The following is a 12,752-nucleotide window of genomic DNA, read 5'->3' as shown; positions in this document are numbered from 1 at the left end:
TCTAAATTACTGATTGTATTATTTAGTTCTTCATATGTCATGATAGTCATGATAGTTTTTGTTTGGGTGATCTGCCAAGTAGAGAGCTGTGTTAAAGTGGCTCAGGGGTTAAGTATCCCTGGGTTCAATCTCTAGTACTACCAACCCCCCTTCCAAAAAAACAAAACAAAACAAAAAATGTCTTTAGGTGTCCCTTTCCTAGCCTTCCATGTCCTAATAGCTGAATGTTTTATTTAGGCTTCCACCCTTGGAGAATAATAACCAGTTGCTTCAGAGCCTTTTTTGAATTTTCAGTATCACAAATTGAAAATATTAAAAATTTAAAACAACATCATGATCCTTTGGTTTTTAGAACCAAAAGGCTTGGCATACTATATTTCTCATTTTTTTGTGATTTTTCTCCTGTTTCATTTCACTAATTTATAATAGCTTAACATAGATTATTTGTCATAAGATTTTTGAATATTCTTAATTTAAACATTTGATATACTATGAGACCATAGTAGTAATTTTTCTTGGAAACTTTAAATATGTTGAAGAATTTTTTTGAAGAATACATTTAAAAAATTATCCTGAGGGGCTGGGGATGTGGCTCAAGTGGTAGCTCGCTCGCCTGGCATGCGTGCAGCCTGGGTTCGATTTTCAGCACCGCATACAAAGAAAGATGTGTCCGCCGAAAACTAAAAAAAAATAAATATTAAAATTCTTCTCTCTCTCTCTCTCTCTCTCTCTCTCTCTCTCTCTCTCTCTCAAAAAAAAATGTCCTGAGAACCAAAAATGACATTAGATATATAAATTAATTCACGGCTATTTTATTGAGTTATTAGAAAGATTGAAACACTAGCACCAGTACATGTATGATACTCTTATTTATTTTATCAGAGTGTTTATTGGAAATCTACTAAAAAAGTAACCTAAATTGCAAATCTGAGAATTCAATTGGATTGTTTATATTTAAAATCAGTACCAAAGTGAGACATTTGAATCATAAAACCACTTTTTGCAACTTTTAAAAGATTCATTTGGAGATTTTTCTAGGTTTGTAATACTGTTGTTTAGAACTAAGGAGACTTTAAAATAAAATCCTAAATACCTGTGAAATAAATGCTGACATCTGTTTTCCAAACGTCAGTGAATTCAAATTACTTTATGCTATAAAAGTTAGCAAAAATAAAATTTAGATAATACTCTCATTCCTTCTTTTATCCTCAACATACCTGTTTTAGGGATCAAGATACCGAAGGAAGATATTGGGAAAAGAGTATCTTGTTTTTCCCCAACTTGGTCTTTTTTGTCTCTACCCTCTTTTTGTACCTTCCATGCCACAAAAATTAGAAATCTTGGGAATGTAATAAACTTACTTTTCTTCTGCATTCTGTGTAGGCACCACCATTTCTCTCATATTCTTTTGCCTCTAAGTCCTATAGTTCTGTACCCACAATGCTAGTTTGTTTTTTTTATTACTCTATCTCCCTTAGAGCTGTCTTTCTCACTAAGTACTTGGTAATTGATTCTCAACCATTTTTCTGTATTGCTGCTAATTAACAACATTATCCTGTTAAGATTTCCTTTATTTCTCTGTGAGAAAAAGATAACAGAGAGATAAAAGGAAGTGAGATTAATAAAGGAACAATAGTTTGGTAGTAAAATGAGTGGTGGAAAAATCACGAGCCACAAGCTAGGGAAAAAAAAATCTAAATGATTGAGTCCTTTATTGAGCACACTCAACTCTTCTGCCTCTGTCTTTTTCTAGTTTTAATCAGTGTTGCCTTTCATTTTCTGAGAACCAAAGCTCCCTCAGAGTTTAAGACTAACCTGGGATGGTCCTTTTCTTTGTGCAACCAAATAAAGTTCGGACTTTTCTTTTGGAACAATTTGATCATGTAGATAGTATTTATTGGATAAAAGGTGACACCAGATGATATCACAAAATGGCATTGGATTTTCTTTTTAAGGAACTTTGAAACAAATGGGGTAATATAAGGAGTAGTTAATGAGATGCAGAAATAGAAGGCTAGAATTGAAAATGTAGAATATGAAACAAAATTATAGACAATGCTTGTCTTATTATATTGTGAAAGATACCTGTTTTGAAAAGTCCCATGGCCTTTTTTTTTTGTTGGGCCACAGAAAATGAACAAAGACTGAAATTAGCTTAAGGGATTCTTTTTTTTTTTTAATCAGAGTTAGATTAATCTGCTGTTTTCTTAGTGAAAAACAATAGTTCCTGGAATTTTCTGACTTTCCATGGGTTCATTTTGACTGGTGTTCTTCAAGATTTCATTGAATCTTGTGTCTCTGGATTGACCCAGCCTCTTTTGGTTCATTTGAAAAGAATGATAGGAACAAATATATTTGTTTTTCTTAAGCTAAATTGAAGTTGATATCTGCTTGATCCCATGTGGAACCAGTTTATTCAGTACAAAAACTGTATTTTTGGCATCAAGAGCAATATTGAATGTATAACATTTGAATTTCAAAAAATTCTCTTCTTGAATTTCATGTGCATTGGTTTCTGTTTTGCTTTGAGCTTAATGTAATCTGGGATCTAGTTTGATACCAACTATGGTTAGTGAAAAATAAGCATGAATATTTGGGAGAAAAATGTTCTATACTAATATGAGATGAAGAGTCATTTTGGTAAGTGAAGATAGATTCTATTAGGACGTCTTGAAAGCATTTCATTTAATAAAGCTAAAGGGACAGAGCCAGATCTCAAAAACAGTGATATAAATCTATCAAGGTTTATGAAGTTGAAGGAAATTCATGAGTAGAGTACATTATGGTCAGGTAAACTTAACTATGATATACTAAGAATTCATTTTAAATCAATGTGGCATGGTTAAGACCAAATGGACAGGAGTCATATTGCTTGGGTTCAACTCCCAGCCATACCATTTGCTAGCTATATGGAGTTAGTGTTAATTTCCTTCTTTTTTTTTTTTTTTTTTTTTGGTGGTGAGGAGGAGGCATTGAAAAGATAACTTCATATTGTTACTAATGTTCATTTTTCAAGGAGACTTTATTATGTTTGACATTATTTCCTAACATGGTTCTGGCATGTATGTAAATGTAAAGGGGTAAAAAATTTCTTGAATATTTTCATTGATTTAGAAGAATACAGGGAGAACTATGTAAAAAACTAAATTTCAGTGGACTATATTCATCTTCATAGATAGTCCTTGAAAGAAAAATATTCATGTTCAAATTTCAAAATTAAAAAACAAGTAGTTATCCTTGCGGGAAAGTTGGGAGTTTTGTTGGAGTTAGAATCTCTATGCCACCAGAACAATGTTGATAGCCCTAACTTGGTGTGCCAGCAGATCAGATTATTGAGTGCAGTTTGTTCAACAGTACTCAGTATAGACAGTTTCATGCAGACGAGAAGACTGACACAAACGTTTTAAGTTTGATTGGAAGTATGGGAAACATTTTCTGTCCTGAATGCTCCTTTGGTACCAGTGTATGTTAATGTCCATTAGTGTCATTAAGCAAGGTTAGATGTAAGCTCTTACTCCTTTTTGTCCTTTTTTGTTAGCTGTTATTGTATCCTTTTACATATAAATTTTGCAACAAAATTTTCCGTATTCATCTCCGTTAAACAATTCCTATGTCTTCTACCAAAAATATCAGTAAATGACTTAATTTTTAACCAGAAGATTAAATTTTATATTAAGGAAAATCATGCAGTTATTTTTTCTTTGTATAGTTCAAAATTTTTATTTAGTCATCTCTTGTTTTTTACTGAAAAGACACATTGTGATAGTAATCATAAAAAACTGAAAATTTTAAATTATGTTGGATATGATTTAATTAGGTTGAATAAAATATGTATGTTCAAAAATTTAAAAATTTTGTGCCTAAAGAATGGAAAGTGGTTAGTTGGTAGATATATTCTGAGAAGGCTTGAAAAGTCATCTATTGTATCAAAATATTTGGAGGATCTTAATATAGGATTGGGGACTTCTGGGAAACTGAGGCACTGTGAAGTTCTCCAAAAATGTCAATTCTTGTGATCAAGTTGGAAAGACATTTCAGAGATGTCACTCAAGAGTAACAGAGTTGAGTTTATTAGAAAGGATGGAAAAAGGGGGCACTCTAAGGAGAGAAAGGGTCCTCTCAGAGGAAAAGGACAGCATGCCTCTCCTGGATTCCACATTGTTTGATTGATTGATTGATTTTACTGAAAAGACACATTGATAGTAATCATAAAAAAATCTGAAAATTTTATATTAAGCTTCCCAGGGAAGCTTCCAAGGGTCCCATCCAGGTCCACCTCTTGACTTTTGACTGACAGAAGGATGACATCAGATTTTCAAGTTCCCACTTCCATGAGCACTGTAGGTCACTTTTGCCCATGATGACAAGTTCTAATTATAATCTCTTCTTATAGAGTTTATGGTTAGGGGGAATTATCCTTCTCTTCCTGAGTTTCAGCATCTAGTTTGTGAAAATCTCACAAAAGTCTTCCCCTTCAGGGTAACTTGGGTGTCTCTTATTGGAATTATTTTGTGCCTGCATTTCTCCTGCAGATAAATGGTAGTTTGCTGAGAAATATAACATATCCTGTTACATCATTTTAGTGAGGGAGGGCTGCAGGTAAATTGCTTTTTGGAAAAGAAGCATGTAGGGGTCAGCATAGTGGACCCAGTTGGTAGAATTATTCCCTTAACTTTATGTTCCCACCATTCACATCTATTTGTCCTGTCAGTCTGATTCTAAATCACCACTTTGATAAGCTTCTTAGATGGTTTTTATACACACTAAAGGTTTTGAAGCACTGCTGAATTCTTCCCTGGCAGTTTTTAGAATTTTGGCTTCTGTCTTTCCTGATGGATGTTCTTTTTTGCCACTTGGGAGAAGAGCAGAGGAGAACTGATTAGCTGTTCCCAATGACCTGCCTGCCATTCCACATACTGTTTAGTTTTCAAAGCTTTCATGGTCAGTGTTTGTTAGTTGAAGGACAATAATATCAGTGAATAGCCTCTAAGTCTTCCCTCCATTGGCACCTCTCACCCCGTTGGTAGGAGGAACATGTGTTGGTATGGGGATGTCAGTTCAGATGTTTGACTTACATTTCCTAAAATGTCAGTAGGTTTTACTAAGAATTTCAGGTGAGGAAACATAGATCACTTACGTGGTGTTCTATGGTCAGGATTGTAACTGAAATTGATCTATTTTTACAGTTCAAGACCACTGATACTACACATACTACCCTTTATTTTAGGTGGACATGGCATGGACCATGAGTTCGGATAACCTGAGTTGGAAGCTTTATCATTTAGTGACTTACCAGTAACTTTACACTTCCCTAAACTTGACTGTCCTCATCTGAAAAGTGGATGTGATAATTAAGATTATTGTGAGGATTAATGACTTTTTTTTCTATTTTTTTAAATTTTTATTGTTGGTTGTTCAAAACATTACATAGTCCTTGATATATCATATTTCACACTTTGATTCAAGTGGGTTATGAACTCCCATTTTTACCCCATATACAGATTGCAGAATCACATCAGTTACACTTCCATTGATTTACATATTGCCATACTAGTGTCTGTTGTATTCTGCTGCCTTTCCTATCCTCTACTATCCCCCCAGATTAATGACTTTTAATGCATATTTTTAGAGTACTAAATGCAATTCTATTTCAAAGTAAATAATTTCTGTAAATGATAACTATTATTAAGCAGTTCAAAATAAGACATAAAATACAAATATGATGTGTGGATTAACCAATAATAGTCTAAATGAGTTTGTCAAGATATGAAATACTTCTCTATTCTGATATAGTGTAATAGCTACAAACTAGGAAGGCATTGGATTTTTGAAGATTTTTTCTGATGGGAAAAGAATATAGGTTTTCTTTTTTTATAAATGCTCATATTCTGGCAAATTCTAAATTTGATCCTAGCCCAGACATTTCTTATAACTGCAGACATTTAAATTGAAATGCCTATGAGACATCAGCAACAGGTAAACTGTTTAACATACCTAAATCTAAATTTAAGCTCTTTCCTTCTGTACCTTATCTTCTTTCAGAGTTCAGTACATCAGTGAAAGGAATTGCTAGCCATACTCATCCTCTACATAATCTAATCTCCCACCAAGATCAGCTGATTGTAATCAAAGAAGTCTCTTCTGCCTTCTCTATCACCTTTGTTTAGGTTATTCTTATCTCACATCTGACTCTTCCCCTGCCACCTTTTGGCCCTCACTGTGAGTTAGCCAAATGTGGTATTTTTCAAAGTAGAGTTGATTGTCATAACTTATTTTAAGCCCTTTAATGTCTTTGCTTACTCTTTCTGCCTCATTTTGGTTCTTATGTGTTCCCTTTCCAGTTGCAACTGGTCTTTCTTGACATAAAATGTGCTGGTCTTACTTATTTTTTGGAACTTTGCACTTGCTGTGCCCTAGGTTGGAATACATCCTATAACACTAAGACCTCATCTTAAAACTGTTTCTTAGGCCTTTTCTGATCTCTGAACTAAATCCTGTTTCCTGGTATAAAAATCTCACAGTTATGCATTTGCATAATTATGTGCTGTTTCCCCAAGTAAAAATGTAAGCTCCTTCAAGGCTGACATAATTTTAGTGTTTACAAAGGCCCAGAATAGTCTTGACAGTAGATAACAAATAGCAAATGACTGACTAAAGTCTATAAATAAGCAATTAATATACAAAGTGATTAATTCTGGAGTAAAGTTCAGATAGGGCTACATTGTTGTCATCCTAAGCATTGTTATTTGAGAATACTTAACTTGTGGTTGTATTGATTTGATCTGCCTTTAGTTTTAATTTTTCTGTTAAAAGTGAATATAAGTAATATTTTGATTTAAAAGCTTTCCAGAACTTGGATTGAACTTTCATAAGCTTTAGACTAAAACTTTGTCCTTTTGTTGAGTCTGCATTGTATTTGAGGTTTACAATTTAAAAAGGAGATGGTTGATCACACACATCTTGATATTTACTATGTGGGATTTGTCCATTTATTTTAGTTGTTTGAGGCATAAACATTTAAAAATTGTACCAACCCTGTCAAGACAAGAAATCATAGCTATTTCAATAAGTTTCTTAGTTCTTAGGAAAGTTAGAATTCAAAGTTAAGGCTTTTATGTAGGTTTTTTGTTTTTGTTTCATTTGGGCTTTTATTTAGTACATGACTGTTGCTGACAGATTGACATGTACTTGTGAAAACTCCTAAGACTTCAGTGTTCTCTTGAAAATTAGTTTAGTACTGTTTACATTTTAAAATTAGTAATTTCAATAAGCTTTTGGTTTCCATGTATTCTAAATTATACCTAGGAGTACACAACTTCAGGGGGAAAAATGGGCACAGTCAGCAGAAAAAAGGTGGTCTGAGCATTTATGCGTTAAATATGCATGCTAATTAGGGAAAAAATTAGAAAAATATGAAAACAGATGTTACATAAATTATTGCAGTCCCAGGGCAACAGTAACTTACATACTGACAATAATTTTTTATATGTGCATGTGTATATCTATTTCTAGATTTCTCAATATTTATGTCATTCCTAAGAGAACAACTAGAAAAAGAGCCAGTATAGTCTTCATGGAGAGCCTGGTAAATAGTTCTACATATGAGTTGCTGAGGAAGTGTAGTTGTTTGCTGTGGCCTTACTGAGTGTACAGGGGATAATATGTGTTTCCTAATTTTGCCTATAATGCCCTCTCTTTTTCTCCCATCTTGGTTTCCTTCACTGTATATCAATTTGACATGATATATTCAATATATTTGGCATGATATATTCAATATATCATGTCAAAATAAGGTTAATTAATGACCCTAGTAGTGTAAGAAATGGAAAGTTGGCTCCTAATTGGTTTAAAGTATGTATTTAGAAATAAAATAAATTACAATTACTCCGGACATTGATTGTAGTGTCACTTTTTCTTTTGGTTACAGTCATACTTCTTGAGGTAAATAGCCATCATTCTTTAAATAATGGTAAGACAGTGGTATGACAATATATATTCAGTGTTACTTAAATACACATTAATCATAAAACAGATAACGTTAAAGTAGTCGAATGATATTTGAATACTTTCACTCCAAACAGACAAAAATTATCTGTTTTTACAAAGTAAAGATGAGAAAGACACATTTTATTTTAATGGTCAGAAATTTTTGGTTCAACCATAGAAGAAAAGTTATATGAATATATTGCTGTGCAAAGATCCAGTGACAACATTAAGATATTCTCTGTATGTGTATTATAATTTAGAAGAGTATCCTTTGAAACTTTTCAGATAAGATTGAAAGTTTAAAACAAGGAAATGCTAAGCCAGGTGTTGGTGCACACCTATAATCCCAGCTACTCAAAAGGATGAGAGAGGAGTATCAAAAGTTCAGGGCTACCTGGGCAACTTTACTGAGACTGTCTCAAAAATAAAAAAAAAAAAAGAGCTAGGGCTATATCATGCCAAAATCATGTCAAAATAAGAAGAGCACCCCTGGATTCAATTTCCAGCACCAATTAATTATAGAAATAAATAGGAAGTTCTGCATTTAAAAAAAATATGTATTTTTTAGTTGTAGTTGAACAGAATACCTTATTTATTCATTTCTATGTGTCACTGAGGATCAAACCTAGGACCTCCTGCGTGCTAGGCAAGCGCTCTACCGCTGAGCCACATCCTGAGCCCAGAAGTTCCGCATTTTAATAAAATAAATTATTGCAAACAAGAATACAAACACAGATGAAACATGAATTACATTTAATAATATAGAAATATCTAAAATGCCATAAGACAGTTTCTGGAAATCCTTTTTCCAGTGGGTTACTTCTGTTATTTGGTTTAAGGAGCACATGATACTACAATGTGTTTGATCTAATTAATTCCTTACAACTCTCAATAATTTTAAGATCGATTTGCTATCATATTTTTTAATTGTCTGCCACTGACATTTTACGTCATTTTACCTGAAGGCTGCTATACTTTTGCACATATAGTGTGCCACCAATACTTCTTAACAGGTTGTTGAATGTTAAGAAACTAAGAATGAAATCTAGAGGTGGATGATAATATGTTTAGTAATTTATTATATTAAGAGGCTTTTACTTAAATTGGATAGTCTATTTAAGAACTTTAGTTGTTATTTTGAATTTTGTATAGAAATATGATTACATCATATGATTTATGGAAATACATTACTAAATGAAGTAATGTGTTTTTTCTTTTGCTCTAGGAAAAAGCTATGTAAATTAATTTTTTCTCTCACAAATAATATTCAGTTGTCATCATGATGTAATCATACTCTAATTTTATATTTTATTAATGCTTTGAAATCTATTTTTAATGGAATTTTTACATATTTTCAAAATGTCAAATTTCCATTTTTTATATCATTTTAAAATATATTATTTTACTGTATGTTAGAAGAGTAGATTCATATGTCATTTCAGGAGAAAGTTAAATGAAGTTATAACAAGTGATTTGTTTTATAGTGAGGTCTATAGTGAGAGAGAGAGAGAGAGAAGTCTTTTATTATTGGTATTATAAAATGATACTTTCCTCCTGGAGTTAAAATAGATAATGGAAAGTGATTAGTGAGTAGGGTAATGTTTGTCCTTCAGGAGCCTAAAATATTTTGACATGAATTTTTTTTAGCCTGCTATTTTGCATTGTTTGGTTTAGCTTAGGGTTCCCTACTGGAATAGGAACATTTTTAGTTTGCTACTGGAATTGGAGTATTGAAGTTATTTTTACTTATTTATTTTTTAGGTAGATGTTTTTCCAACAGTCGAGGGAGAAGTCAGTTGGTCTCTAGATCATGATTCCTCTTCAATTCCTGTTTACCAGTCAAGACTTCTATTTGGTGAAATCTGTTGTATTGAGCTAGTGTCATCTTTGAACCATAACAAAAACATGCATTTTCAAGTATCAAACAGATTTGTGGATTAGTAAATTTCTTCTGAAAGGTAAGCATCTATTTATTCATAAGATACATTTAAACATTGAATACTGTGAATACCCTTTACCATAGTAATTGTATAGATTTTTTTGTCCATGAAATATGTGGGGGAAGCTTTAAGAAACATTTCTCACCAGCAGTCTTTGCAATTTTCAGGGCTATACTTTTTCTATCCATAGATATTTTTCCCAAATATTTTCATATCCTTTAAGCCTCCACTTAATTTTTTTAGAGGAATAGGAAATTAGAATAAATGTAGAGTTGAAAATTTCTCAGGTCATGTTCACAATTTTTTCCTACCACAGCCAATAATAAGAAAAATTTTACATTTGTAAGCCAGTTCCTATAGGTATAAATGAAACTGAAAAAAAGTTGAAGCAATTTTATACTAATTACATAGGATGTACTTTGTGCTCTTGTTCTTTTATATTCTTTTATATTTCATGTAATACATGCTGAAGTTAATAACTAAATTTATTTTCCTATTTAATAATATGTCGAGTTTACAATTTCAAAAATCCTGCTTTAGATTACTCGTAAGTTTGTTCATGACTGACTTGTTTGGAAAGTAAGGGGAATGAGACAGTTTTTCTGCCTCAGCCAAGCTGCTTTTTCTTGTCTGTCTTCTCTTCACTGTCCCCATTCACTATAAGCTATCAAGTGACTTGATGGAAGGGTAACTATTGAGGAAGGCTAGAGCCCTTACTGGGGTTCAAGTGTACCCAGAACAGACACAAATAGTGATCTCTCAGAATTTTAAAGGAGAATAAGTCTCTGGATACAATCAAGCCTTTATGGTAAGGTACATATTTCTGTATTATTTTCCTTTTATCTGTATTAATTGGATGTGTATTCTGATACCTTCAAATCATTCTTGGTCTGAAACATTGTTATCTAAGTTCTGTGTATCATCATTGGATAACCCAGATCTTTTCCCCAATAGTCTCTTCTATTGTACTCATTCATGTTTTATCCTTTTAATAAATTGCATTTTTTTCTGATTATAAAAGTAATATTTTATGTTAAAAAAATTTGGTAAATATTGAAATGTTATAAGTAAGATAAAAATTATCCCTAATCCTAATATACAGAGATGAACTAATGTAATACTTTGAAAATAAAATCTATTATTTTACTTGAATTTAACAAAAGAAACTGAAATGAAGCCTAAATGATTAGTGAATTCCAAATAAATGTTTTTTCCCAAAAATCATAAATGTTAGTTTTCAAGAGTCTGAAAGAAATTATGGAAATCTTCTAAGTACTTTGCAAATATGAGACTAGAAAAGGGTGAATTAAAAGCAGAATATCTTTTTTATTTTAAGATAGTTTGTTTAAATTTATAAAATATAAAAATCAACCTTTAAAGTAATTAGTTACCTGGCATTTAATACATTCACAATATTTTACTGCTTACTACCTCTATCTAGTTTTAAAAACATTTATATAACATCAAGGTAAAATACTCAATAAGCAGTTTCTCTTTATAAAGTCTGCCTTACCTATACTTGTGGTATCGATTAGTCTGTATTCTGTCTCCATGGTTTAGCTTTACTTCATATTTCATATGAATGTAATCATATGTGGCATTTTGTGTTTGGCTTCTTTCACTTAGCATAATATTTTCCTTTTTTTATCCATGTTGTAGCACTTACTGGTACTGAATTATTTTTCTTAGCTGAATACTAATACTCCATTGTATGTATATACTTCAGTTTGTTTATTCAGTTTACCTTTCAACTATTGTGAGTTAGTGCTGCTATTAACATGTGTACACATGTACCTTTTTGAATATCTGTCTCAGTTCTTTTGGGTATATACCTATGAGTAGAATTGCTCAGTCATGTTTTAATATTGTGTATAACTTTTTGAGGAGTTATCAAGACTGTTTTATATAGTGGCTGCACTATTTTATATTCACATTAACAATGTATGAGGGCTGCAGGTTCTCCATATTTTGTCAACACATTTTTTCCCCATTTTTTGATTGTCGGAATACCTTATGATAGTAATAAATGACTTTCAGCTAGGAACATTATAGAGAAATGATTCTACTTATATTATTTTATTATATGTAATTGTTATTTCATACATAGTGATTGTTTTTCTCATACAGCAATTATGTATCAATCCAGAATATCACTTAGTTCTGTTTTTTCTTCAGAGCTAGCTGACCAGTGGATATTTTTTTCTCCTCAGAATTGAAGATTTTTAAATTTTTTTCATTGGCTTAAAATTATACTACATTATGCTTCACATTTGTTCCATGGTTTGCCTTGCATATAGTTTTTGTTTGTTTTTATTAGACTTTTAAACTGCCATTAATTTCATTTATTGCTCACAAGAGAGATATACTTCTATTTTTATTGATAGCATTTCACAGTTGTCTTTTCAGGCTCCTAAATCACAAAATGACATTTTGTTGGCTACACTGTTTTTTTAAGTAATCTTAAGTTTCCTTGGCCTTTCAATGAAGTGCCATTCTCAGATTTCCTTTATTGTATTACTGGGTTAATTATTGTTTCTTTTATCCCATTGCCATCCTCATTCTTAGATTCACTTAAATAAAATTTTAGAAAGGTTTAGTGGAAGATGAATTTTTTGAGTTGTGCATATTAGAAAATGTACTTATTTATTCTCTCAGTTGATTGATGATTTAGTTCAATATTTAAGCTTAAAATAATTTTCCTCAGAACATTGAGGGCTTTACTCCCAAAACTTTTTCTGCTATCCTATTATTCCTAAGGAGAAATTTGAAATCAGTCTGAACCCCTTGAAGACTGTTACAGAATCTGTCACAGTGAAAACAAAATAG

General features: G+C 31.9%; 1 long non-coding RNA gene across 3 annotated transcripts in view; it reads left to right on the top strand.

Moving 5' to 3' along the window:
- Positions 1-12,752, top strand: part of LOC144366808 (uncharacterized) — a 167,451-nt gene that overhangs the window by 76,653 nt on the left and 78,046 nt on the right. For all 3 annotated transcript variants that reach the window (XR_013425947.1, XR_013425946.1, XR_013425948.1), the window contains exon 2: positions 9,748-9,944. This is a non-coding gene — a long non-coding RNA (uncharacterized LOC144366808). The remainder of the gene's footprint in view (positions 1-9,747; positions 9,945-12,752) is intronic.

Source organism: Ictidomys tridecemlineatus, chromosome 9 (assembly GCF_052094955.1).
Source record: "Ictidomys tridecemlineatus isolate mIctTri1 chromosome 9, mIctTri1.hap1, whole genome shotgun sequence".
Classification (NCBI taxonomy): Eukaryota; Metazoa; Chordata; class Mammalia; order Rodentia; family Sciuridae; genus Ictidomys; species Ictidomys tridecemlineatus.
Note: the sequence above shows the minus strand (reverse complement) of the source record. Positions and strands in the feature narration are given on the sequence as shown.